Genomic DNA, 27135 nt, shown 5'->3' with positions numbered 1-27135 from the left:
CTATGGCAGACTCTCTTATCCTCTTTGATTTCCTGGTTCATAACCTGCATTTGTGATTCACTGATTCCAATTTCTGATTTCTTTATTTCTATTCGAATCAGCATCACCCTATTTTCTTTATTCGATTATGAGTACTTCTATTCTTACCTGTGAATCCTTGTTATATGGAATTTTTCTATGCCACTTACTTTCCTAACTCACTAATTTTAATTTACTAATTTCTTTTTACCATACTAACCCTCTTGATCTCTTTTCTGATTACTTTTACTTCCTCTAACTTTCTCACTATGACATATTGATTTTTTCTTTTCATTTAACATTAATTCAATCACATTTCAATTACTCATTTTTCTTTTCTATTTCTCCCTTACCGCTTTGAGTTTCCTTTGTTTAAATTTCCTATTTGCTTTCCTATTTTATCCAATTCCTGGTTTTCTGTTTTTCAGGATGTCTGCCTCACAGAGGAAAGGTAAAGGCAAGCGCAAGAGAGGAGATTCCTCCCAGTCCATCATTGCTCTAATGCACGATTCATCATGGCGGGAGAAGAACTTCACACAGCAGAAGAAAGCTAACCAGCTGCTTCCTGCAAATGATCCTATAAAATTTGCAATCCGGTACTGTGAACTGAAGTACCCGGCTTTTGCGAACTCCAGAAATTTATACCTGGAATGTACCTTGAAGATTCTAGAAGCCCTCCAACAGTACACTACTGAGCAAATCAAGCAACGGGGCTGGTTCTTTCTGGAGAGACCACTGACAGAGGTCAATGCATCTTGGGTCCGGAAATTCTATTGCAACTACTACCTTACTACCCTAGATGTAGTGAACCTGAGGGGAAAGCAAATTCTGGTCACTGAGGAGGCCATAGAGACCATTCTCCAGCTCCCAGCCAAGTCCGATCAGCCAGATGGTTTTGCATAGGCTGAGGAGGACATGGGCCAGATGCGGTTTGATTGGGATGCTGTGAAGGCACGGATAGCTCTCGACCCTGCTGTTCCTTGGGAGATGGGTCAGAACACCACTATGCCTAGAGGGATCAAGAGAGTGTACTTGAATGATGAGGCTCGGCTTTGGCATCAGATCTTGAGTAATTTTGTGATGCCGAGTACTCACGAGACTGAGATCCCGGTTACCATGATCACCCTCCTCTGGTGTGTGCTGGAGGGTAAGGACCTGTACTTACCTCGTTTTATCTGGCATTATATGGCCAGGGTCCATGTCCGAGGCACCCTCCCCTTTCCTTATCTAGTTACACGGCTAGGCCGTCAGGCTGATGTGCCTTGGGAGGATGCCGATGAGCGACCACCAGCAGCGGACTGCAGGAAGATCATTCCTCACAGCAGGAACTTCCTTGCTTTGGGCTACAGACCACCACCTGTCACTGCTACTGATGAGACAGCCCCTCCGTCTGCTGGACCCTCTTCATCCACAGCTGCCCCAGCTGCCCCTGCTGCTACCACTGCACCTCCACCCGCCTCTGAGCCGGTTTATCGCCTCGTGCACCATCTATTCCGCCAGCTTGATCAGATGGAGCGCCGTAACAGGCGCCGGTATGAGAGATTGAAGCGCCGCAGCAGGCGACGCTATTCCCATCTGAAGCTGATGATCAGACAGGGCGCCGACATCCCCTCCGAGCCCGACACACCATCAGAGCCATTAGAGGAGGAGGAGGATGAGCACGAGGAGGAGCCTCATTCTCAGGCGGAGACCCATCAGCAGGCAGCCACAAAGCAAACTGCCCCGCATCAGGAGGTTATGCCCCAGCTTGAGGCTGCAGATCCGGAGATCCCGATCCAGTCAGTCTCCCCTCTACGGCAGCCAGACTCTCAGCCCACCACCGCCACAGAGACCCCAACTACCATCCCTCCCAGTGATGACACTCCTTCACACCCGGCTTGATTGAGCATCGAGGACGATGCTTCATTTTAAGTGTGGGGAGGTCGCCATCTCTGGCGTTTATTTTGGTGAACTACTACATACTTTTTCTTTTATTTTGGATATTTTTCTGTATTTTCCTCTTTTTCTTTTATTGTTATTTTATGAGTACTTATACATTGCTACTTGTGTATTTTACTCTATTTTCTGCATTTTGCAATTTTTTTGTTCATATTTTAGTTATTTAGTTCATTTTAGTTATTTAGTTTAGATTGCAATTCTAACTTATTAGTGGATCAATTAGCATAGTTTACCCTTTTTAGCATAAGATAGTATAGTTTAAATTGAAAAATATAAAAAGAGTAAGCTAGGAACTTGAACATAATAGATTTAAATCCACAAAACTTGTATATAGCATTACATGATGTAGTTAAGCTGACAACATTTCATCAAGGAGCAACATTAAAACTTTAAAAGCCACCCTAAATAATTTTTTTATGAGAATAATGGGAATTTTTAACTAAACCTGCATACAATATATAAATGATATATGATGCTTGAGTTAGAGAACACACAGCCTGTGAGTCTTGAGCTTAAATTGTATGGTTGCATTCAAACCATAATTTCATTTCTGTGTGTTACATTTCTTTTTATTCTGATGTTCTTTCCTTTGCTTTAATCTATATGTCCAGTTATAGAATATAGAATAGATACATACCAAGAGAATGATTGAGGCCATCATTTGATTTTAGCTCACTCACCCCAAATTAGCCTACCTTTTACATCACCCTTGTTAGCCCCCTTGAGCCTTTTAGAACCTCTTTATTCTATTTAGCCAAATTACTAGCCTTAAGCAGAAAAACAAAAGAAAATCCCAAGTGAATCCTTGGTTAGCTTAAGATAGAAAATTATGAAAAGAGTTAAATGTGGGAAACCTTTTGGGAACATGGGTAATAGAAACAAAATGATAGAAAAAGTTAAAAGAATAAAAATAAAATTTGGGAAGCATGCTCATGAGAAAATCTAAGTGATTCAACTACCATGTGTATAAAAAAAAATTTTAAAAAATTTTATTTTTCAGCATCTAAATAAAAGGGGATACAAAAGAAATTCCCTAATGCAAAATAAAAACAATGCACATGGAATAAAAATAAAAAGTAAAAACATGAGCATGTAAACAATAAGTGGGATAATATGGGAGAATAGGTAAAGAAGTTTTATCTTGCTAAAAATATATGTTAAAGTGAGATCTTAGTCTAATTAAGGATTCACTTATTAGCTCACTTAACCCTATACATAAATCCTTACCTTTACCTTGGCCCCATTACAACCTTAATTAAGACCTCATGACTTTTTGGTATGACTATATTCCATAATTGTTGACTGGTTAGATGAAAAACAAAGCTATAGAAATTAAGGATAAAAAGAAAAATAGAGTGAATAAACCCAATAAACACTGAGTGACTAGAGAGTAAACACAAAATTCAGTGAGGGTTCTATAACTCATCAACATATATCTGTGCTTATATTTACTAATTGTTTTGCAAGTTTGTACAATATTTTCTTTCCCATCTCATTTGCTAAAATGCTTTATTATTTAAGGGTTAGCTATATATATATATATATCTCCTTGAGAATGTGAAATAATTTGACTACATGTAGGCTTTATATATGAGTGGATGAATTAGAATTGCATGACTTATTAGGTAGATGCATTTAGCGTAGGTTGCATTTCATAACATTCCATCACTTTAACCATAATTATTTACCTTGGATTTAGCATGAGGACATGCTAGTGTTTAAGTGTGGGGAGGTTGATAAACCCATATTTCATGAGTTCTTTTGTGCTTAATTAGAGTGATTTATTCAACTCTTCACCTACTTATTCACATTAATTGCATGGTTTTACTTTCCCTTCCTTATTATGTCATATTGTGAAAAACATGTTTCCTAAGCTTTAAAATCAATTAATTTAATTACCTTTATTTCCATTTGATGCCATGATTAGTGTGTTGAGTAGTTTCAGATTTTCTAAGGCAGAATGACTTAAAGGATGAAAAAGGAAACATACTAAAATGGAAGGAGGAGGCAAAACGGAGCTTTAAGGAAACTGGTATCCACGCGATCGCATGGATGACGCGATCGTGTGCCAAGCACGAATCAGAAGCGACGCGGCCGCATGACTGACGCGACCGCGCGCCTTAAGCAGAACGCACATGACGCGGTCGCATGACTGACGCGACCGCGTGACAAGGAAAAGCTCCAAATGACGCGACCGCGTGACCCACGCGGACGCGTGACAGAGGCCACGTATCAGAATTTACAGAATACGCCCCCAATAAATTCTGAAGCCCTTTTTGGCCCAGATCCAAGTACAGACAGCATAGAGCAGAGGTTATAAAGTGTGGGAATGCACCCATTCAAGAGGAGAGCTCGCCAATTTCTAGTTTTCATGATTTAGATTTAGTTTAGAGAGAGATTCTCTCTCTCTTTTAGGATTTAGGACTTCTTCTTGTTTTGGGAGTAACTCTGGATCCAGGTTTTAATGTTCTTTTATTTTAGTTTTACTTTTATCCCAACATTTGAATTGATTATTATAATTTGATTTATGAATTATTCCATGTCACAGATTGTTCTTTGAATTAATGATATTTGAGGTATTTTCAGTTTATGATTGTTCTCTTTGATTTAAGTTACCATTGCTTCCCATCTAAGGATATTTTTATTATTCCAGCAATTTTACTTTTTCCCCTTTTGGTTCTGGTTAAGAATTTAGTAACTCAACATAATTGATAATCGTTATCTTGCTAATTGAGCTGAACCTAAGTAATCCCAACCTTTTCTTAGGAAATAAATAGGATTCAAAGGTCAATTCAATTAGTCCCTTGACTTTCCTTGCCCTGGTACAGGTTGACCAAGTGGAATTGAGATACAAGTTTCATTATAGTTGAGAGGGATAGCTAAGTTGGACTTCTAATTTCCCTTATCTTGCCAAAAGTTGTTTTACAGTTATTATTTTTTTTATTGCCATTTAATTCACTCGTCATTTAAATTACTTGCTTCTCACCTTCTAAACCCTGATTACAACCTTTATAACCAATAATAAGAACATACTTCCTCGCAGTTCCTTGAGAAGATGACCCGAGGTTTGAATACTCGGTTAACAATTTTTAAGGGGTTTGTTACTTGTGACAACCAAAACGTTTGTATGAAAGGACTTTTGAAGGTTTAGAAACTATACTTGCAACGAGGATTTATCCACATTTTTCTAGACCACGCAAAAGTTCTCTCATCAACCTGCTGGGTCAAGATCTTGTTCTACGCCAATATGGCATTCAGAGTATCAACTTCAAGAAATCCTTTCTTCTGAGGGATCCCATGTTTTACAGGATTCCTCTCAGAGGTGTTCATGAATTGTTTGTTTGCAACCATCTCAATGAGTTCTCTTCCTTCTGCAGGCATTTTCTTCAAGTGGAGTGATCCACCTGCAGAGCTGTCCAATGAGATTTTGGACATCACAGATAGACCATCATAGAACACGCCTATGGTAGACCATTCTGAGAGCATGTCAGGAGGACATCTCCTGATCAATTGCTTGTATCTTTTCCAAGCTTCATAGAGGGATTCACCTTCTCTTTGTCTGAAAGTTTGAACTTCTGCTCTAATTTTGCTCATCCTTTAAGGGGGAAAAAATTTAGCTAGAAAAGCATTAACCAACTTTTCCCAAGAATCTAGACTCTCTTTTGGTTGAGAATCCACCCATATCTTAGCTCTGTCTCTTACAGCAAAGGGAAAGAGCATAAGTTTATAAACCTTAGGATTTACTATATTGGTCTTAACAGTATCACAGATCTGCAAGAATTCAGCTAAGAACTGATGTGGATCTTCCATTGAAAGTCCATAGAACTTGCAGTTCTATTGCAGAAGAGAGACTAACTGAGGCTTAAGCTCAAATTTGTTAGCTCTAATGGCAGGTACAGAGATACTTCTGCCATAAAAGTCGGAGGTAGGCTTGGTGAAGTCACCAAGAACCTTTCTTGCATCTGCTTCAGGTTTGGGCATGTCTCCAATTTCTTGTTCAAAATTTTCTAAAAGGTTTCTTCTAGAGTGTTGTGCTTTAGCCTGTTGTAAGCTCCTTCTTAAAGTCCTTCATGTCCAGGATCAAGATTAAAGAGAGGCTCTTTATCCATATTCCTGGTCATAAATAAGAAAAGAAGAAAAGAAAGAAAGGAAGCTTTTATGTATGATTTGAGTATAGAAGGCTCCTAGTGATATGTGAAAAAGAAGTGGAAGATAGAAAAGTGAAGATGGAGGATGAGAGTGGAGAAGAGTTCGAATAAATAGAAGTAAATATGAGAAGAATTAGAAATAGAAAAAACAAATAAGAATTAAAATATTTTTGTTTTTATTTTATTTACTAATTAATTTCGAAAATAAGGTTAATAATTTAAAAAGAATTAAAAACTAGTTAATAAATTTTCAAAAATAGAAGAGAGAGAAGAAGAGGAGAATTTTTGAAAATTCGGAGAGAGAAGAAGTAGTTAGGAATTTTTGAAAAAAAGAGGAAAGAGAAAACAACTAACTAATTCAGAAAAGATTTGAAAACAAGATAAGATAAAAGATTAGAAAAGATTTGAATTTAAAATTTCAAATTTAGAAAAGATAAGAAAAGAAATTAAAAGATTTGAAAAAGATTTGATTTTAAAATTTGAGATTAGAAAAGATAAGATAAGAATTTGAAAAGATTTGAAAAACATTTAAAAGAAAGATAAGATTTGAAATTTGATTTTGAAAAAGATTTAATTTTGAATTTTGAAAATTGAATTTTGAATTTGAAATTTTAAATTTTGAATTGAAATAAGATAAGATTTTGAAAAAGATAAGATTTTTGAAAAGTGTTTTTTTGAAAAGATTTGAATTTTGAAATTTAAAACTAAGATAAGATAAGATAAAAATTTAAAATTAAAATTTGAATTTTTTAAATTACAAATTTCAAAAATAATTTGTAAATAAAGATAGAAAAGATATTTTTTATTTTTGAATTTAATGATGAAAGAGAAAAACAAGTAAAAGACACAAAACTTAAAATTTTTAGATCTAAAGACTCTTAGTGTGCGAAAATTTAAAGAAAAACACCAAGGGACACCAAACTTAAAAATTTTAAGATCAAAACAAAAGGAAAACATAATAACACTTTGAAGATTAACAAGAACACCAAGAACAAGACTCAAAAAATTCAAAGAACACAAGAACATGTAAAAGACACCAAACTTAAAATTTTTGAAAACTGAACACAAAAATTTCAAAAAATTAAAAGAAAGACACAAGAAGACACCAAACTTACAGATTGAAACAAGACTCAAACAAAAAGACACTAATTTTGAAATTTTTTTTGAAGGAAAGACTCAAAATTTCGAAAACTTCAACAAGAACAAAAACAAAAGACTCAAACCAAGAACAAAGATTAAACAAAGAAAAGAAAAAAATTTTTTGAAAAAGTTTTTGATTTTTTTGAAAATAAAGAAGAAGAAAATAAAAATAAAAGACTCAAATAAAATTAAAAACAATACCTGATCTAGGGAACAAGATAATCCGTCAGTTATCCAAACTCGAACAATCCTCGGCAAGGGCGCCAAAAACTTGGTGCAGGAATCCCCACGCTTCGTACAGCTGAACCTGCAAGTGCACTGGGTTGTCCAAGTAATACTTGAGCGAGTCAGGGTCGATCCCACGAGGATTGTGGTTTGAAGCAAGCTATGGTTATCTTGCAGGACTTAGTCTGGCGAATCAGAAGTTGTTGGATTTGTGTGATCTAAACTAGGTTGACATGAAAGGAATAAAAGTGTATAAAATACTTTGTAAATTAAATGGAATCAATAATAGGAAGATGGTTAAGGATTGGAGTTGCTTTGTCTTTTTGAATTAACTATGGTATTACTGTCGTCTTTTCTTGTGAATGATTTCTTCTATGGCAGGCTGTATGTGATCAACGCCATATGGACGCTGATGCCAGGGCATCTTAGGCTAGTTTCACTAGCCTTTTCTTTGTTTTTAATAGGTTTTATGCACTTTCTTGAGTTATAAGTAAGCCATTTGGGTAGAAATTCATGTATTCCTGATGAGAAGAACTTTTGCGTGGTCTAGAAATTTGCTGATAAATCCTCGTTGCAAGTATAGTTTCTAAACCTTCAAAAGTCCTTTCATACAAACGTTTTGGTTGTCACAAGTAACAAACCCCTAAATAAATTGTTAACCGAAGTATTCAAACATCGGGTCGTCTTCTCAAGGAACTGCAGGGAAGTATGTTCTTATTATTGGTTATGGAGATTGTAAATTCGGGGTTTCAAGAATGAGGAACAAATATGACAAATAATTTAAATGGCAATTAAAAATAAATAAATACTGTAAAGCAAACTTTTAGGCAAGGTATGAGAAATTGGAAGTCCAGACTTAGTTATCCTTATCAATAACAATGAAAGTCGAATCTTAATTCCACTTGGTCAACCTTTACTAAAATAAAGGAAAGTCAAGGGACTAATTAGTTTGATCTTCGAATCCTATTTATTTCCTAAGAAAAGGTTGGGATTATTGAAGCTCAGTTCAATTAGCAAAGATAACAGTTATCAATTATGTTGAGATAAGATAACTCTTGAGTTACTGCTTTCTTAACCAAGACCAAAAGAGGAAAAAGTAAATTTGCTGGAATAAAAATGCCTTCAGATATAAAGCAACAATAACATAAATTAAAGAAAGTAATCATAAACTGAAATACCTCAAATAACATTAATAAGGGAAATTATTATCTAACATGAAGGGTTCATAAACTAAATTGGAAAAATAAATAAAAATAAAGAACCTGGGATTGAGAGTTACTCCTAAAACTAAGAGAAGTCCTAAATCCTATGAGAGAGAGAGGAGAGAACCTCTCTCAAAACTAGATCTAAAACATGGAAAATAACTAAATTGGCGAGCTCCCGCTGAATGGATGCGTTCCCACACTTTATAACCTCTGGTCTATGCCTTCTGGACTTGGATTGGGCCAAAAAGGGCTTCAGAAATCGCTGGAAGCATTTTCTGCAATTTCTGGTGCGTGGCCTCTGTCACGCATCTGCGTGGGTCACGCGGTCGCGTCATTCAGAGCTTTCCTTGTCACGCGGTCGCCTCAGTCATGCAACCACGTTGCTGCTTCTTTGCGCTTGGCATGCGTCCGCGTCGCCCATGCGATCGCGTGGATTCCAGTTTCTTCAGAAGCTCCATTTTGTACTTTCCTTCCATTTTTGTATGTTTCCTTTCCATCCTTTAAGTCATTCCTACCTTAGAAGATCTGAAAACTACTCAACACACTAATCACGGCATTGCATGGAATTAAAGGTGATAAAAATAATTAATTTAAAAGCATAGGAAACATGTTTCTCACATACATCACATAATAAGGAAGGGAAAGTAAAACCATGCAATTAACATGAATAAGCGGGTGAAGGATTGAATAAATCACTCAAACTAAGCACAAAATATATCATAAAATATGGGTTTATCAATGACTATATTCATTCAACCATGAGTAATTTGATGCAATTTCATGATGATTTATGCTATGATTACTTGTATGCTACGAATGATAAGAATTCTCATGATTTTAGCAAAGCTTTGAAGCATTCATTGGTTAATGATAGGTGAAGGAAAGCATGGAGAAAGGTTGAAGAAGGAGCATGAAAAGGATGAAGAGCAAGCAACGTTGGTGGCCAAGTTGGACCACTAACGTTGCCTCAAACGTTGGAAGAGAAACAGAGCACTTCTCTGTAAACATGGCTGATGCTCATGTTGGAGGTGGCGTTGGGGGTCCAAAGTTAACCCCAACGTTGTGAGAAAATGATAAATTCTGGGGCTAAAAGAATTTTGAGTGGCGCGTACGTGCCTATGACGCGTACACGTAAAAATGCAAATTTTGATATCCGAGCGGAAGCGTGCATCATGCGTACGCGTAAATAAGCATTTTTGACCTAGTTGCGCGGAAGCGCACGGTACGCGTATGCGCCAAGACCGAACGTTAGAGTCCAACGTTGCATCAAACGCTAGCCTCCAACATCCGCGATGCTCAGCTTAGAATTCAGATTAGGAAATTTTGAATCGACGCATACGCGCTAGTGATGCGTACGCGCGGATGAAAAAATAGCAATGGACGCCTAAGCGCACAGTACGTGTACGCGTGAAAGTGCCAACGTTGGAGGGAACATTGGAGGTCCAACGCTGAGGCCAACGTCCCCTTCCTTGTTTTAAACTACAAAAATGAAAATCTTGCATCCACGCGCATGCGCACCGTACGCGTACGCGTGGATGAGCTTTTTGGCCCTTTTGCGCGAAGCGCACGATACGCGTACGCGCGGGTTAGTTGACGTTGGCCCTCCAACGTTGAGTCAAACGCCAATGACAGCAAGCTTTCTGGTTTTGCTGGTTTATTTTAAAATGGCGTTTGAGTCAACGTTGCTCCTCAAACGTTGACTCAAACGTGAAGCATCAGGATTCAAAATATCACACAGATCTCTTCTCAACACTAAGGGCAACCAATTGGAGCCATCTTCAACCCAATTCCATGAAGGCCAAAAGCCCAATTCAAGCCTTGAAGATCAATGGAAGAAAGTGTATAAATAGCTTAGAATTTAAGTTAGAAAGGGGACTTTTACACCTTTTTCCATTTTTAGTTTTCACTTACTGCACTTTGAATTTCAGAATGTATTTTACAATTTGAATTTCCATTTGGAGAGCTATGAACAACTAAACCCCTTTCATTGGGTTAGGGAGCTCTATTGTAATTCAATGGATCAATAGTAGTTTTCATCTTCTTCTTCTTTCTTTTCTCTTGATTTTTGTTAGAAAGCTTTCGGTCTTAATTTAATCGGATAGTTGTCTTGAGAGAGAAGCTATCTATAATTGGAATTCTTCGGAGCCTTGAGAGAGGATTGAAGAATTCATGCTAGAATTGCTTTCTCACATTGGATTAGATTGGAGTTTGGATGGATATAGTGACATGTAATCCTACCAACACTTTGATCTATGAATTTGTGTGGTATAGTCAGTGACCGAACTTCAACTCTTCCCATGAGCAATTAAATCAAGAGATTGGATAATTGTTCATGCTTAGAAAGATTGGTGAGCCAAGACATTGGGATCCAATCATCTAAGATTGCCAAGCAATGTCAATGAATGCATTGATTGAGGAAGAGGTGAAATTGATTTGATCCGGAGAATTCAATATCTCCTAAAACCCAATGAACTCCCCATTCTCTGATCTACCCATTCTATTTACTTTCTGCTCTTTAATTTCATGCTAATTACCCTTCCCATTTAATTTTTTGTAATTTAAGCTTCTGCACTTTAATTCCCTGCAATTTAATTTCCAGCTTCTTTAATTTTTTGCAATTTAAGTTTTCCGCCAATTTTACTTTCTGCGATTCCCAATTCAATTATGATTTACCTCAACTAGTGAAATTCTCCAATTATAATTGATCGATCTACCAATCCCTATGGGATTCGACCTCACTCTTTTGTGAGTTTTTATTTGATGACAATCCGGTGCACTTGCCGGAAGGAAATTGTTGAGAGACAGTTTTCGAAGCCCACTGATAGTTTTTCAAGTGACACTGAGATAAATCCAAGAGGGGAAATGAAGAAGGTGAGATGGGAAGAGTGTAAGGCAGTGACTCTTGCAAATGAAGAAATAATGGAAGAAGACACTAGCAAACTAACAGAGCACAGCCAAGGAAACTCCCAGAGCAATATGGAGAAAAAAGAACAAGGAACTGGATCTGTACAAATAAGAGACTCAACAAGAGAGGAAACTTTGAAGCCTTATGTGCCAAAGGCACCATTTCCCCAGAGATTCAAGGGAGGGGAGAAAGAAAAGTCATATTCAAGATTCCTAGACAGATTTGCATCTCTCAGTATCAACATTTCCTACCTCAAAATCCTCAAACAGATGCCTACTTGTATCAAGTGGATGAAGGAGCTACTAGCCAAGAAGAGCAACCTGAAAGGTGGCCAAACAGTGGTGATGAACAAGGAATGCAGTGCTCTCATTCAGAAGGACATACACCTGAAAAGAAAAGATACAGGGAGCTTTCTGATGAGTCCATATTTGACGGTATATTTCAACTCACTTTGAATGAATTTTAGCACATGAACTCACACTTAAGCACCAAAATAGCATACTTTTGTGTTTGATCCCTAATTTGATCTTAAATATGAAAACATACAATTTTGTGCTTTAATAGAGCAATTTAATCCTCACCTTTGTGCCATTCGATGCCGTGATATGGTTTGTGAGTGATTTCAGGCCTTAAAGGCAAGAATGGAAGGATAAAAGTGGAAGAAAGCATGTACAAGGGAGAAAGTTATTTGGTACAATGCCTTTGGAGGAAGAACCTCCATTGCTTTCCAAAGAACTCAATGCTTTGGTACAGCAGAAGCTACCTCAGAAGCTTCCAGATCCTAGACGCTTCCTGATCCCTTGCACCATAGGCACCATGACCTTTGAGAAGGCTCTGTGTGACTTAATGTCAAGTATAAATCTCATGCCACTCTTTGTAATGGAGAAGTTGGGAGTCTTTGAGGTACAAGCTGCAAACATCTTATTAGAGATGGCAAACAAGACAATGAAGAAGCCATATGGCTTAGTAGAGGATGTCTTGGTAAAGGTTGAAGACCACTACATCCCTACAAATTTCATAGTCTTGGATATTGAAGAGAATGAGGATGACTCTGTCATCCTTGGAAGACCTTTCCTAGCCACTGCCAATGCTATCATTAATGTGGCTAACGGAGAACTGACTCTACAACTAGGAGAGGATCACATCTTGTTCAAAATGCCTCATCCCAATTCTCCCTCTAATAAAAAAGAGATAACTGTGCAACACTTAGTGTTCCAATCTTCTCTTTCTGTGCAGAACTTTACAAAGCCCCCAAACATCAATTCTAAGTTTGGTGTTGGGCAGCCATCAACAAGCTCTAAGCACAAAGGTACTAAGAAGAAAGTATCTAAAGGCTGGAGGGTACTTTCTTCTCTTCTTTTATTTTTTTTATTCTCTATGAGTCACTAAACCTTTGTCAAAGGGTTAGGAGCTCTATTTATGTTTCGATGGTTCGTTAATCTAACTTTTCTTTTGTTTTAAAGCATTGCGTGGATCTATTTCATGATTGAGTATTTTGTTCTTCATTATTAAAGGATTATTAGCATCGACAAGGGTGTTAATACCATTTTGGATTTGTTTACTGATTCGACAGATCTAATATTCAAATCATGCTTGAAAACTCTTCCACATGGCTTTCTAAATCGACTAAATATAGTGGATTTAAAGTGTGCGAGACAATACATGATTTTTTATTATCTTAGTTTTGAATACGTGAAATATAATTTGGATTAGGACAATTCTTCAGAATTGTGATTTCCCATAGGATTCAATCAGACAAGACTAGCTTGGATACGTGACATATAATCTGACCTGAGGACTACTTTTGAGTTTTGTGAGAAACCGAATCAGATTTTAAAGTTAACCTCTTTTATTAATTGATCAACCAAGACATTAGTAATTGGTTAATTGAAGAGAAACCGAGGAGCTGAGACATCGAAAATCGGTTAATTAAGATTTATCGTAAACAAATCTTTGCAAGCTTTAGAACTAGGTTAACAAGGTTTGATTTTCTTGAGAACTTAAACATATCCGAACATTAGAGATTCTCCATCACTGATTTCTTACAATTTAATAATTACTGCCTCCAAAGCACTCAGCATTCAAGACTCTAACATTCAATCATTCTAGGGTTTTCAACATTCATCAATTTTAGGTTTTATTGATCTAATTAGTAGTTTAATTCGATATTTGTATGCTTAGTCCTTTAATCCTTGAGGGAATGATATCTACTCAGCATGGTATTAATTGAATGATCTGGTGTACTTGCCGGTATCTGTGAGCTTCACTTTTTGCTCATTAGAAACATAAAGAGGATTGAGATTGTTCACAAGATTCTACCTCTACTCAATCTCAATATTCAATAAAAGCATCAACATATTCTCTACTAAACCCTGCAACCAACAAAAGAAACAAATTAAAATAGGGACCACATAAAAGCAGGGCAAATAAAAAGGAAAAAAGAGGAGGTATGGAAAAGACATCAAAGATGATAATAGTAGTCAGAGAGAGTGAGAGAGAAACAATGAGACAGAGAAGGAGGGAAGTCGAGAGAGAGAGAGAGAGAGAGAGAGAGAGAGAGAGAGAGAGAGAGAGAGAGAGAGAACTATATTCGAAGCAATGGAGAAATAGTGGGCATCCTCGTCGGAGGTAAAATTGATGCCGAGGAGGGGAGTGGCACCGGCGAGATGGGGTGATCTGATGAAAAACCACGGGAATTCATAAACGAGAAAGGAGAAAAGGACGGGAAAAAGGGAAAGGGGAATTGGTTGGGTTAGGGTTCTTGGATTTTTTTTCATTTAAAATAAAAGGGTATTTTAGTCATTTTATGTATTTCAGTCTCTATTTTTATTTTGAACCAAACAAAATACTGAGTCATAACTCATTTCTATACATTTTACACCAAACACAACACAGAGACATAATTAAGTATCTATCTCTCAGTCTCTATCTTCCAGTCTCTGATGAGGCAAAAATTAATGTGCTCAGATATTGGCAAGTACACTAAATCGCATCAAGTAATATCACGGTGAGTGGGTATCATTCCCACAAGGATTAACGGATTGAGGCAAGTAACATCTAATTGAATCTCTAATTAGATCAATCAAACATTGGCAAGAGGATTATGGATTTTGAAGAAAAGAAAGAGCAGATGAGAAGAGAATTGGGAAAAGGGCTCAGAGAATTAAGAAGTAATCAATAAATGAAAATGTTGAAGGCTACAGAGATGTTTGGTTCTTTGAAAGAATAGTGCTTGTGTTTCCTTACTTTAACTCATACAAAAATCATTTCACAGCAAATCATTTATAATCAAATTCCAATTCCTTAGTAATTTAACTTCTCTTAATTCAGTTAATCATCAATCCCTTGGTCAACTAGTTAAGAGAATAGGTGAAGAACGGTTTCAATTTTAAGCCACACAATATTTTAAAACTATCCCTAGTTGAATTATGTAAAATCCCATATTTTTGAAAATTAAATAATAACTTATTTATGATTTATTTTATTTATTTGAGAATATATTTTCAAAGATTTGTATATTAATTTAATACTTTCTTATTATTGATTTAAAGCTTTAGTGATTAAAAAATAATGAGGATTTTATATGCATTAATTTGAATAATTAGATTTTAAACTTTATTTTATAATTTAAAAGAAATTAATTCGATTATCTCTAATTATTGAATTCGAGTATTTATTTGAAAATAATTTGTAAGTTGATAATTAACTAGTATTTTTATAAATATTAGTGTGGATTAAAATTAGTTTTTTAATTTACTCTATTACCCCTAATTTTATTAAAATTACCAAACTATCCAAAACCCTAATTTATCTTAACCTAACCCTAACACACAACACTCTCACCTCACACACAATGTCGCATACTCCCTCACAACACTCACTCCCCTCAAAGACACACACACACACACAATAGAAGGGAAGAGAGAAGAGGAAGGGTTGTGACCGAAGAAGGAGAAGGGAAGGAGAGAGGGGGAGAAGGAAGGAGACCACACTGGTGCAGGGAGCTCAAAGCCGCCGTCGTGTAGCTGCTGATGCAGCGCCGTCGAGAAGTAGAGCCGCGAAGAGAGAGAGAGAGAGAGAGAGAGAGAGAGAGAGAGAGAGAGAGAGAGAGAGAGAGAGTTCGCGAGTGAGGGAGAGGGCAACATGGAGAGAGAGGGTCACAGGCCTGGAACTACCACATTGTCACTGTAGACCATGCCACGATTGTGGTTCATTGATAGCAAGGATTTATACCGGTTCAGAATTCCACAAAATAATTCCGTTGTTAGTATAGTCCAAACCAATAGTCAATCCTCAAATCAAATTAAATTTGATTTTGTCACAAGTACAAACCCCAATGAAAATTAACCGAAGTATTTAGACTCCGGATCGTCTCACAAGGATTTGCAATGAAATGGTCAATTATTGGCTATGAAGAACAAGGGGTTTGATTTATAAGAGGGACAAGAAAAGTAAATCAATCAAGTAATTAAAGAAAGCAAGGTAAAGAACTCTTGGCTAAGACGTAAGTAATTGAGATCACCATCTTTTGTCAACATTCCAACTATTGATAATTACGAGGAACCGAGCTCATTAGGTCTACTCACTAAAGCCTTAAGTACGTAATATCTATCCCTAGGCTTGGAGTACGTCAAATGGCTTCATCAACATCAATCTAAAGTCCCAACCTAGCTATTAATTAACTTAGTAGTAGGCTAGAGTCAATGGTTATCAAATTGATCCCCTAGGGTTCTCAAATCACCAATTCAATGAAGCCCAATGACTCAAGATCACTCAATCTCCTTAGCCTAGGCCAAGGATCAAAAGAACTACTCAAAAACTTTAAGAAATATTCTATCAAACACCTAATGTGCAATAACAGTAAACATCACAAAATGTAAGAATTAAGGAAACCCATAACTAACATAAGCAAGAAATTAACAATAACATTCAAGATCAACATAAAAAAAATATAGAAACATGAAATTGCATTAAAAGGAAATTGGATCCAACAATGTTCATCAATATACAAGAGAGAAAAATGAGAAATTAACACTACAACTAAGAGAATCAAGTAGTAGAAACAACAAATCATAAAGGAAACAAGATGAAAACATGAATTTGAATCAAGATCTACAAGAAATTAACCTAATCCTAACCTAATTCTAGAGAGAAGAGGGAGCATTCTCTCTCTAGAAAACTAACTAAAGGCTCATATTGACTAACTAATTGCTCCCCACTTTCTTAGGCTTCAATTCTGCATGAAATACACTCAGAAACAAGTTGGATTTGGGCCTGGGCAGCTCAGAAATCGCCCCCAGCATTTTGCCTTTAAGTGGGTCACGTGCGAGTATCGACGCATACGCGCCATGTGCGCATTCGCGTCGCTTGGCCATTTTCTCATCCGCGCGTACGTGCCATGTACACGTACGCGTCGCCATGCGACTTCACTTCTATGCGCGCGCCTTGTGCGCGTGCGCGTCCATCGATGCATTCCCAATTTTTGTTTCTTCATGCATTCTCCACTTTGTATGCTTTTCTCTTCATTTCTTTCATCCGATACTTGCCTTATGAACCTGAAATCACTCAACAAACACATCAAGGCATCGGATCGAATTAAAATGAATTAAATTCACCAATTTAAGGGCCTAAAAAGCATGTTTTTACACTTAAGCACAATTTAAGGGAGAATTACAAAACCATGCTATTTCATTGAATAAATGTGGGAAAAGATGATAAAATTCCCTAAAATAAGCACAATATAAACCATAAAATTGGAGTTTATCATTCATCGCCGCCACAGCTGGGTCACCGGGAAGAGGAGCCCAACGCGAAGGGAATAGAGCACAAGGAGAGAGAAGCCATGCGCCATCATTAATGTAGGTCGGGGTCGCCGTCGAACTGCTGTTGGAGGCTGCGCCGCTATGCCTCTGGCCACTGGGAAGCCGCTTTGACGTCGCCATTCCATTGCTGCTGCATTGCCGGACTTTCTGGTCACTGGGTATGGCACTGTTGTCGCTAGAACCACCGCCAGAGTTGCTGTTACTCGGCTCAGTTGTTTCTTCTTAGTTGCAGTAACTTTTTTCATTTCGGAAACTCCTTTAGTCACTGTTCTACTATCTTATGTTGAGGTTTTGTGGCATTATTTCTCATAGGATTGAGTTTTCGTTATTGCATGTCGTGATTAATGTCACTGTTGTTGCTGTGAAAGTGGAATGGAGCTGTGGTTGTGGCTGCCGCTGTTGCGAACTGAGAGAAAAAGAGAGTTTGTCACATAGTTGAGTCGCGATTAAGGTCAGGGCAGTTTTCTTAAACTTATTTTACTTTCAATAATTGTTACAAGTCGATATTAATATAAAAAAAATGTATTTTTTATGATTATATAAGTCTTATGGATTGAATTGAATTATTATGGATGAACAAAATTGCTTACTCGATTGAGTTATTGATTGGTTGAGGTGGCTGGAAATTGTGGTTCTTAATTGAATATGTGGAAGTTGGTTTAAATTGTGATTTACTGGATTGGTTGGTTGAATTCTATATTTTTTTATTCCTTGAGTTGCGTGCTGTTGTTGTGGTAGTAGTTTATTGGAAGTGATTTGAATGATTGAGAGATGTATAGTTTGGTTTGATTGGGACCCTTGAAGGGTGGCAAAGTCTAAATTTTAGAGGAGATGCTGCCAAAATTTTTATAAAAATTGGAGATTTGGCTGAAGTATTATTTAGTAAAGTTTGGATTCAAGAATTATATTATTTAATTTCGATATTAAGAAAAGAAATGAATTGTGTTTTGGAGCCTTTTTCATTAAGAACAGTATTATGTTTTGAGTTCAATTTATTAAAAAAAATTATACCATTTTGAATTCGATTTATCATGAAGAGAATTATGTTTCAAGTTTGATTCATTTGAGAAGAGAATTATATTTTGGGTTTGACTTATTAAGAAAAGAGTTATACTATTTTGGGTTCAATTTATTAAGAAAAGAATTATGTTTCGAGTTTGATTTATTTAAGAAAAAAATTATGTTTTGAGTTCGATTTAATATGAAAAGACTTATATTTGAGTTTGATTAATGAATTAAATTTGGAGGAGTTTTAGTAAATTATAGTACTTGAATTTGATTGGTAAAGAAAGATGATTTTTAGGTCCTTTGGGAAGTTATTAAACTTGAGAATGAGTTTATGTGATCGGATGATGAAAATGAGTTGATATGATTGGATGATGAGAATGAGTTGATATGATTGGGTGGAGAGAATGAGTTTAATTGATATTTGAGCTTTCGAGGTAATATACAAGGATTGTAGTTTTGTCCCGCTTGCTCCCGGTTGGTATTTGAGTTTCTTGGTTGGAGCTGAAGACAGTGGTTTCATTCCACTCATAGAGAGGCAAGTTGAGGATGAATGATTCCCTCTCTTGTGTTTTGAGGGATGTTGGAAAGGTAGTAGGACACTCATCCCCCGATTTATTCCCCCGTATTCTCGTTAATTGTGTTTTGAGGGATGTAGGGATGGTGGTAGGACACTAATCCCCCGATGTTTGAAAGTGGTAGGACACTAACTCCCTCGATGTTTTTCCCCACATTCTCTTTTTTTCTGTAAGGTGGTAGAGCACTAATCTCCCGATCTGTATAGTACGGCCTCACCAGGAGAAGGTGGTAGGACACACTCCCCCGATTATAGACCTTCTGGAGATGCATAATAGAGAGACAATGTCCAGGTTAGCTATCGGATGTCAGGTTCTGACAGTTTAACCGACACATGAGCTCATGGCCAGTAGCACAGGCATACATCATTTGCATTTTTAATGCTAGGTACCACCTAAACAACCAAAATCACAAAATCTACTCATCAATAAAACCTAAAACGTGAAATCTATTAGGGTATAGGAATGGAGTATGGAATTCGAATTCTTACCAAATTTGTTTGGCTAAAATGGCGGCTCAGCGAGAGCTACGCGTGACCATAAACGGCATGCCAATCGGAGCACCGTAGCTCAAGTTATGAGCAAATAAAAAAGAAGATGAATAGTACCCTTTGGGGTTTCTCTCTTCTTCAACTCAGCAACTCTCCCTCTCTTGTTTGGTGTGTTATAAGATTGAAAGACTTCATTTTAAGTGTATTTATATGTTGGGCTTGGGCCCGGTCCAACTGCTTAGTGTTTTTGGTTCATTTGGCCTAACTTTGGGCCAAAATCTTTAGAATTAGCGTCCGATTTTCAATTCTAAATATTTTTCTACAATTTTTATTACTCTTACACAGTACTGGACAGACTTAAGCCGGTACTGCAGTTAATTTACTGGTCTGCATTTTAATGCAATTTTTCGCAGAAAATTACATTTTCCTACTCGAAAAAATTCACTGAATCCAATCTCACCTTCAAATTTTTAAATTAAGATTTCTAAATTTTTGAACCTATTCCAGGTAATTAAATTATTATGTTATTTTAATTAAACGATTAATAACTTTCGGTTCTGAAACCTTAGGTTCTCACCCCCTTAGTTTCTCCCGTTCTACAAATGGGTACCGGCATAATCTTTGTTGAGTCTCTAGCATTTGGATAGGTAAACAGCGGCAGCATCACTAGTGGTCAAATTGACTCCTTTACTTCAGCACAGCATTCTATGTTCCTTTAGCTATCATCGATCCATGACTAGTAGTCTTTGTCCTCGCTTTGTATAGACTTTTAAAGTGCTAGTATATTTTTTAAATACTATATATGTACTATAGAACGGGTCCTAGAGTAGAGTGGTTCTTGTAGAGCCAGAGCTTGTTAACGTAGGCACCAAAATCTATAAATAGTTTTGCGTGGTATAAATAAGCAGTAATGTAACACTCTATCATACAGAGTTTTACGCCTAGGACGTGAATCAGAGGTGGCGAGGCGCTACGACCTCTAAGAGAAAAAAAATACATATATAATATAGTTGAAGAAAATTGTAACTAGGAACCTTGAAAGAGAAGTTAATAAAAAATAAAACTGAAATCGCATCAGTCATGAAAGATACGCATAGATGGATAAGCAAGATCGAAAGGAAGGTTCAAAACATAAACATATGGATCAGAATTCCAAAATACAGATAACAAGCTCCAAGACTCGACTTGCGAAGTTAAGGCCGGCTAGAGTATATATATATAACCCAGAATACATCCCAAAAGACAAAGTAAAAGTACATATTTCTCCAAGTCAACTCTAAGAGAGACAACATGCAATATATACAAGGTGGAGAGTTCTATTGAAATATATATACATAAACAAAATACAACACTAAGTCCCAAAATAGTTCTTCGCTTTTATGAGTCTCCAGAATGCTTAGTGCGGTACCTCCCGACTTGCATATGAAAAACAACAATATATGCATGGAATGAGAACTGGAGGTTCTCAGTATGGTAAAGGTGCCAACGTACATAATGTATAAGGTCCAGGAAAATTTAGAGGCATTCCTAGAACCCCGCTCAGAATTAAACATAAGAATGTATTCTAAACCATAAATTAGGTAAGTTATCTAAGGTGTTCAAGTTCTAAATCCATCTTTAACCTAATACTTCACTTTCTGTTTCCTCCAACCCTCCAAAACACCGGTGGAACTACCCTCAGCGTCACCTCCACCAGCATGAGTGATCTCTCAGTTATAAACACATACAATTCAGACAAAGAAAACACAAATAGATTTAGCAGTTACAGAAGATAGGACAAGTAGCAATTAATTACAGTTAAACAATTAGGCATGCCCAAACAAAGCATACTCTAACAAATCACACAAATACACATGATGCATGTCTGCCCTATGGCCGATGAGTCTCATCTGTCGGTTATAAAGCCAAACCCAACATGTCCGGTAGCTAACCCTAGACAGAACACCAAACACGGAGCAAGATCCACGTACCCGAAGCAGGGGACAACCTCACCCTTGCCTCTTACTCAGGCGGTGTTACAATTCTTGACTCGGAGCAAGCGGTGATAGAACTCAACCCTTGCCTCTTAACTGAAGTCTCGAACTCTAATCCCGAGCAAGTGGATAACACCACTGCATCTTACCTGGTCACATATATCTCATAATCATTCAATTCATTCAATTATCATACTTTAATATCAATCTTCATCATCCTTCACTCAAGTTCAAACATTATCAACCCATCTCTCATTCAATTTGTAATTCATCATTATCATCATTATTTCTTATTTAACATGACCCACACTTCGTTAATTCAGTTATCTGATGCGCATAAACTTGTTATGCTACGATTTAGGAAATTGCACGATTGGCAAAATTCCTTCCGGCAAGTGCACCGGTTATCGTCAAGTAAAAACTCACAATAGAGTGAGGTCGAATCCCACAAGGATTGGTTGAGTGAGCAATTCGGATTAGAAGTGTGTTCTAGTTGAGCGGAATCAAGATTTAGATGAGAATTGCGGAATGTAAAATTGGCGGGAAACGTAAATGACAAGAAATTTAAATGGCGGAATCTTAAATTGCATGAATTAAAGAGCAGAAGCTAAATTGCTGAAATTAAAAGGGAATGGGGGTGATTGCATGAATTGAGTTGCAGAATGTAAAGAGAAAGTGGAAATCAGAAATGGGGAATTCATTGGGTTATAGGAGATATTGAGATCTCCGAATCAAAACATGTTATCTCTTCCTCAACCAATGCGTTCATTGAATTTTGCTTGGCAATCTTATATGATTGGATCCCAATCCCTTGGCTCACCAATTCTCTCTAAAAACAAACAAATTCCCAATCCCTTGGTTTAAATGTTCATAAGAAGAGATGATGCTCGATCACTGATTTTACCACACAGTTTCATGAACCACAATTTGGTAGGATTACATGTCACAATATCCATCCAAACCCCAATCCAATTCACTGTGAGAAAGCTTCTCAAGCATGAATCCTCCATTCCTTTCCCAAGGTTCCGAAGGATTCCAATTATGGGTAGTTTCTTTCCCAAGACAACTACCCAATGGAATTAGATCGAGAAGCTTTCTAACAAAATTCAAGAGAAAAGATTGAAGAAGAAGATAAACTATTATTGATTCATTGAATTACAATAGAGCTCCCTAACCCAATGAAAGGGGGTTTAGTGAGTCATAGCTCTGAATTCAATTACAAAGATATGAAAACTAGCCAAAAATGAAAAGGTAAAAGTCCTTCCTAACTTAAATTCTATCCTATTTATACACTTTCTATACTGAGCTTCTGTTGTGTTTCTTGGGCTTTGAGGCCTCTCCCTGCTTTCCTTTTGCCTTGGGTTTATGATCCATAATCTTGATGAGGCTGCTGATCCAAATTCTGTAACATTCATTGAGCCAACTTAGTGATAATCAAATAATGACACATGACTCAACAAATTGAAATTTCAGACTCATCAATCCTTCAGGCCCAATCCCATAAACCATGATATTCAATTGGGTTTCATACCAGAGTAAGTTTAAGTTAATGTTTGTGCTCAAATACTAACTTAAACTGCAATATTTTTGGCCCAGAAACCTTCTCCAAGAGTGGTGTTTAAGTTGCAGTTTAAGCTTAAACTGCAGCTTAAACGCCAGACACTTCCAGTGATGCCTTTTGTGGAAGCACGTTTAAGCTTCAGTTTAAGGCTAAACTGAAGCTTAAACGTGGAAATGGAAGAAGGCAGCCCTGGAGGGTAACGTAGTCGAACACGTTTAAGCTTCAGTTTAAGGTTAAACTGAAGCTTAAACGTGGAGATAGGAAAGGCAGCCCTGGAGGTCGAACACGTTTAAGCTCCAGTTTAAGGTTAAACTGGAGCTTAAACGTGGAAATAGAGAAAGCCATCCTGGAGGTCGAACACGTTTAAGCTCCAGTTTAAGGTTAAACTGGAGCTTAAACGTGGAAATAGAGAAAGCCATCTGGGAGGTCGAACACGTTTAAGCTCCAGTTTAAGGTTAAACTGGAGCTTAAACGTGGAAGCTGAGAAAGGTAGCCCTGGAGGTGTCGAACACGTTTAAGCTCCAGTTTAAGGTTAAACTGGAGCTTAAACGTGGAAATGGAGAAAGCAACCCTGGAGGAGAAAACTTGGTCGAACACGTTTAAGCTCCAGTTTAAGGTTAAACTGGAGCTTAAACGTGGAAATGGCTCCCTGGTGCATTTCCCATTTCTGGCGTTTAACCTCCAGTTTAAGGTTAAACTGGAGGTTAAACGTGGAAATGCTTCCTGAGTGGAATTCTCATTCTGGCGTTTAACCTCCAGTTTAAGGTTAAACTGGAGGTTAAACTTCAGTTTCAGCATTTCTTAGCCTTCATGATTCTGGCGTTTAAGCTCCAGTTTAAGCTTAAACTGGAACTTAAACTCCACATGTGATATTCAAGCTTCCTTTATTGATTTTGTTGCTTCCTTGCCTAGCCTCTTCTTTCCTGAAATCATCCAAACAATTGCATCAAAGTCTTGCAAAATTTCATGAGAATTCTTCCATTCATAGCATTCAAGTAATATAACTAAAACTCATGGAATTTGCATCAAAATCATACTGTTTGGATGGTTCATTGCTTTGTTATTCATTTAACCATTCTTGGTTACTTTAAGCTCAAGAAAATGCATAAAACAACTAAAACTAACAGAAAAATGCTAGTGAAACTAGCCTAAGATGCCTTGGCATCACAACACCAAACTTAATACTTGCTTGTCCCTAAGCAAGTCCTGAGTTATTTGAGAAGAAAGTATGAAACAGAAAGCAATTACATTGGCTATATTAGCAAGCATTTGAAGTTCATCAGAAGGGTTTTATGTAGAAAGTTGCAGCATCACTTTTTCATTCTTATCAGGTAAGATTATCACTTTTTCATTGCATCCATCAAACACTGCTATGGCCTCTTGTTATTCTTATGTCCTTGGCACTTTTCTCTTCTTTGTTTTTCTTTTCTTTTTCTTAGAGCTCCTTTGCTCCTTGTTTGCTTGGTGTCATGTGTTGCACAAGCCTTTGGCATTTTCTTTTTCTTATCAGTGCACTACACATATCCACTCCAGGCATTTTAGTTCACATTTCTTCTTGAGACATTGGTGCCCAGCACCTCTTTGTGTGACTAAATGTTTTGTATTTAGGTTGCTCTTGATAATGGACTTTTGGTTGATAATCCCGGGTTAGTTAACCCAAGTTACCAAGTGTTGAAACACTCCTCAGAACCTATTCATCCAAGCATATCCTTAATACATAAACACCACAGGCATTTGTCTCAGAAGTTCAAACCATTGGTGCCTAGCTTATTTTCTCAATTTTTTTTTTTGCTTTTTGGTTGCCCTTTTTCAGTGGCTTTTTCTTCTTCTTTTTCTTTCTTTTTCATGGCCAAAGACATTTATTCATCAAGATCCATAGACAGTTTTCAATTTCTACAAAAAATGATAATTCTACACTCTATTTCCAGTGATCTGACTAAACAATCAAGCATGCATACCACCACTTAATTCTACTTGATTTGTCACTAATTGAGCCAAGTTACTTTTGTTCAAACTTTTCTTTTATTTTTGGAAACAGAACAAGCATGGCAAGCACTTGTTTAAGAAGGTGAAGTTATATCCAAACATCTAGGCATTCACTTTATTCAAGGCAATAAACAGACAAACATACTAGAGATTTCACCTTAAAACTTAAATGACTTATAATGAAAGAAAGCTCATGAAGACAAATCACCAATTATCATTTGATTATTAAGGAGAGAGACCACCTCTCATTTATTGCTTGGTTCTTCTTGATTCTTGGGATCCTGCTTCTTCTTGCTTCCTATCCCTTTTTGACCACTTGAACTTCCTTTGTCTTTTCTTATGAGCTTTTTCCAGAATCCAGCCTTTTTCATTGTTTCTTCCACTCCTTTTTCAAGGATCATTGCCTTGTTTATTTCTCCTTCTTTCCTCCCTTTGAAATACTCATCAAAAGCTGGGAATGCTGGGTCCATCTTGTGTAAATGTTCCCCTATGTAGTTAAGCTTGATTTGCGAACTGATGTTGTAATCAGCTTGGACTGAGTATCTTGCATTCTGTAAAGTGGTGGCTTCCTTGATTGCCAAGACATTGGCATCTTGGTGTTGGCATATGTGGCTGAAGGATTCCTGTAAGTGTAAATTCTGTTCCCTTTGCAGATCTAAGAATCTTGATTCAAAGTTCCTTTGCATATCCATCATTTTTAGGTGAAAGTCCTCTTGTCTCTCTTGAGACCTCATGTATTGTTGAGACATTCCTTCTATGATTTCCTGCATTCTGCTCATATCCATGGGGTCTCTGGGAATTCGTTGTCTTCTTTCTGGAATTCCTTGCTCTTCTTGCTCTTCTTCTCTGTCTTCTCCTTCCTGTCCTTCTTGTTCCGCTTCTTGCTCTGCTTCTGCTTGTTGCCCTTCTTCATTTCTTCTTTTTGTATGTCTTGGAGCAATTGGGCCAAGAGTCATTCTGTACGCAGTTATAGCCAATCCAGGATATAGCCAATTAGGTCTTTCATCTTCAAGTGGTACTTGGGCATCGATGCATAGTCTAATGATGGTGCTAGGGAAGTGGAGCCAGGATTCAGGGTCACTTTTCTCACTAAGCTCTTGTATCTGTTCAGCAATGAGTTTATGAACTTTAATCTCCCCTCCCACCATAATGCAATGTAGCAAGATGGCTCTTTTAGGGACTATTTCTGAAGAGTTTGCAGTGGGTAGGATGGATCTCCTAACTATTGCATACCACCCTTTAGCTTTCGGTGTTAGGTCTCCCCTTCTCAAGACTCTTGGAGCCCCTCTTGTTTTTCTCACCCATTCAGCTCTGATGGCACAAAGGTCTTCAGCAATAGTTGTATAGTCAGGTTCTCCTATCATCCTTTCTTCATAACTTGCTTGGCTGAAATGTATGTTTTTCAGGCCAAGAGTTTTCATGATTGCTTTGGGACTGAAGTCAACTTCCACCCCTCTCACATAGCTTTTGTATGTGGGTTTCTTGGTTGAGTCTTCCCTCACTGCATTTGCATAGAACTCCTTCACCAAGTTGATGTTGATTTTAGTGATTGGCTTAGTCAGGAGCTCCCACTTCCTCTTTTTGATCTTCTCCCAAACACCTGGGAACTCATCCTTTTCAAGGTCAAAGGGAACCTCAGCTAGTACCCTTTTAGGTCTCATCCATTCGGCTTGAATCTCATGGAAAACTGATTTGTATCTCCATGCATCGAATTCCCTGTTCTCCTCCATTGGTTGCTTGTCTTTTCTTCTTTTGTGGCTAGATGAGGCTGCCATCGGTTCTTTAGTTTTGGTAAGTGACAAGCTAAAGTTGACAAGGTGAAGCAAGAAGTGTTGTTGGAAGTGTGGTGAGGTTGTTTTCGGCAAAAGATAGTTATGCTATGATGAAAGAAAATGTGCATGAAGGAGATTTGGTGGTGTGGAACTCGTTCCCCAAGTGGTTCTTTATAGTGCCTGTAAGTGAAAAATGGACGGCTAGGGTGATTTGTGAAGGGTGGCCTGATGGTAAATATATGAATTAGGGAGAAGGACGAATTGCTTTTCATTTTCTTGGAAGTATTCTGAGTGCATTAGGTTGTACATGTAGCTATCTTTTCATGCAGAACTTCCTTTTCCCATGTGTTAGTTTCAAAGACTTGTGAACT

This window comes from Arachis ipaensis, chromosome B2 (genome assembly GCF_059453495.1).
Source record: "Arachis ipaensis isolate K30076 ecotype BB chromosome B2, ASM5945349v1, whole genome shotgun sequence".
Classification (NCBI taxonomy): domain Eukaryota; kingdom Viridiplantae; phylum Streptophyta; class Magnoliopsida; order Fabales; family Fabaceae; genus Arachis; species Arachis ipaensis.
This window is presented reverse-complemented; position numbering follows the sequence as displayed.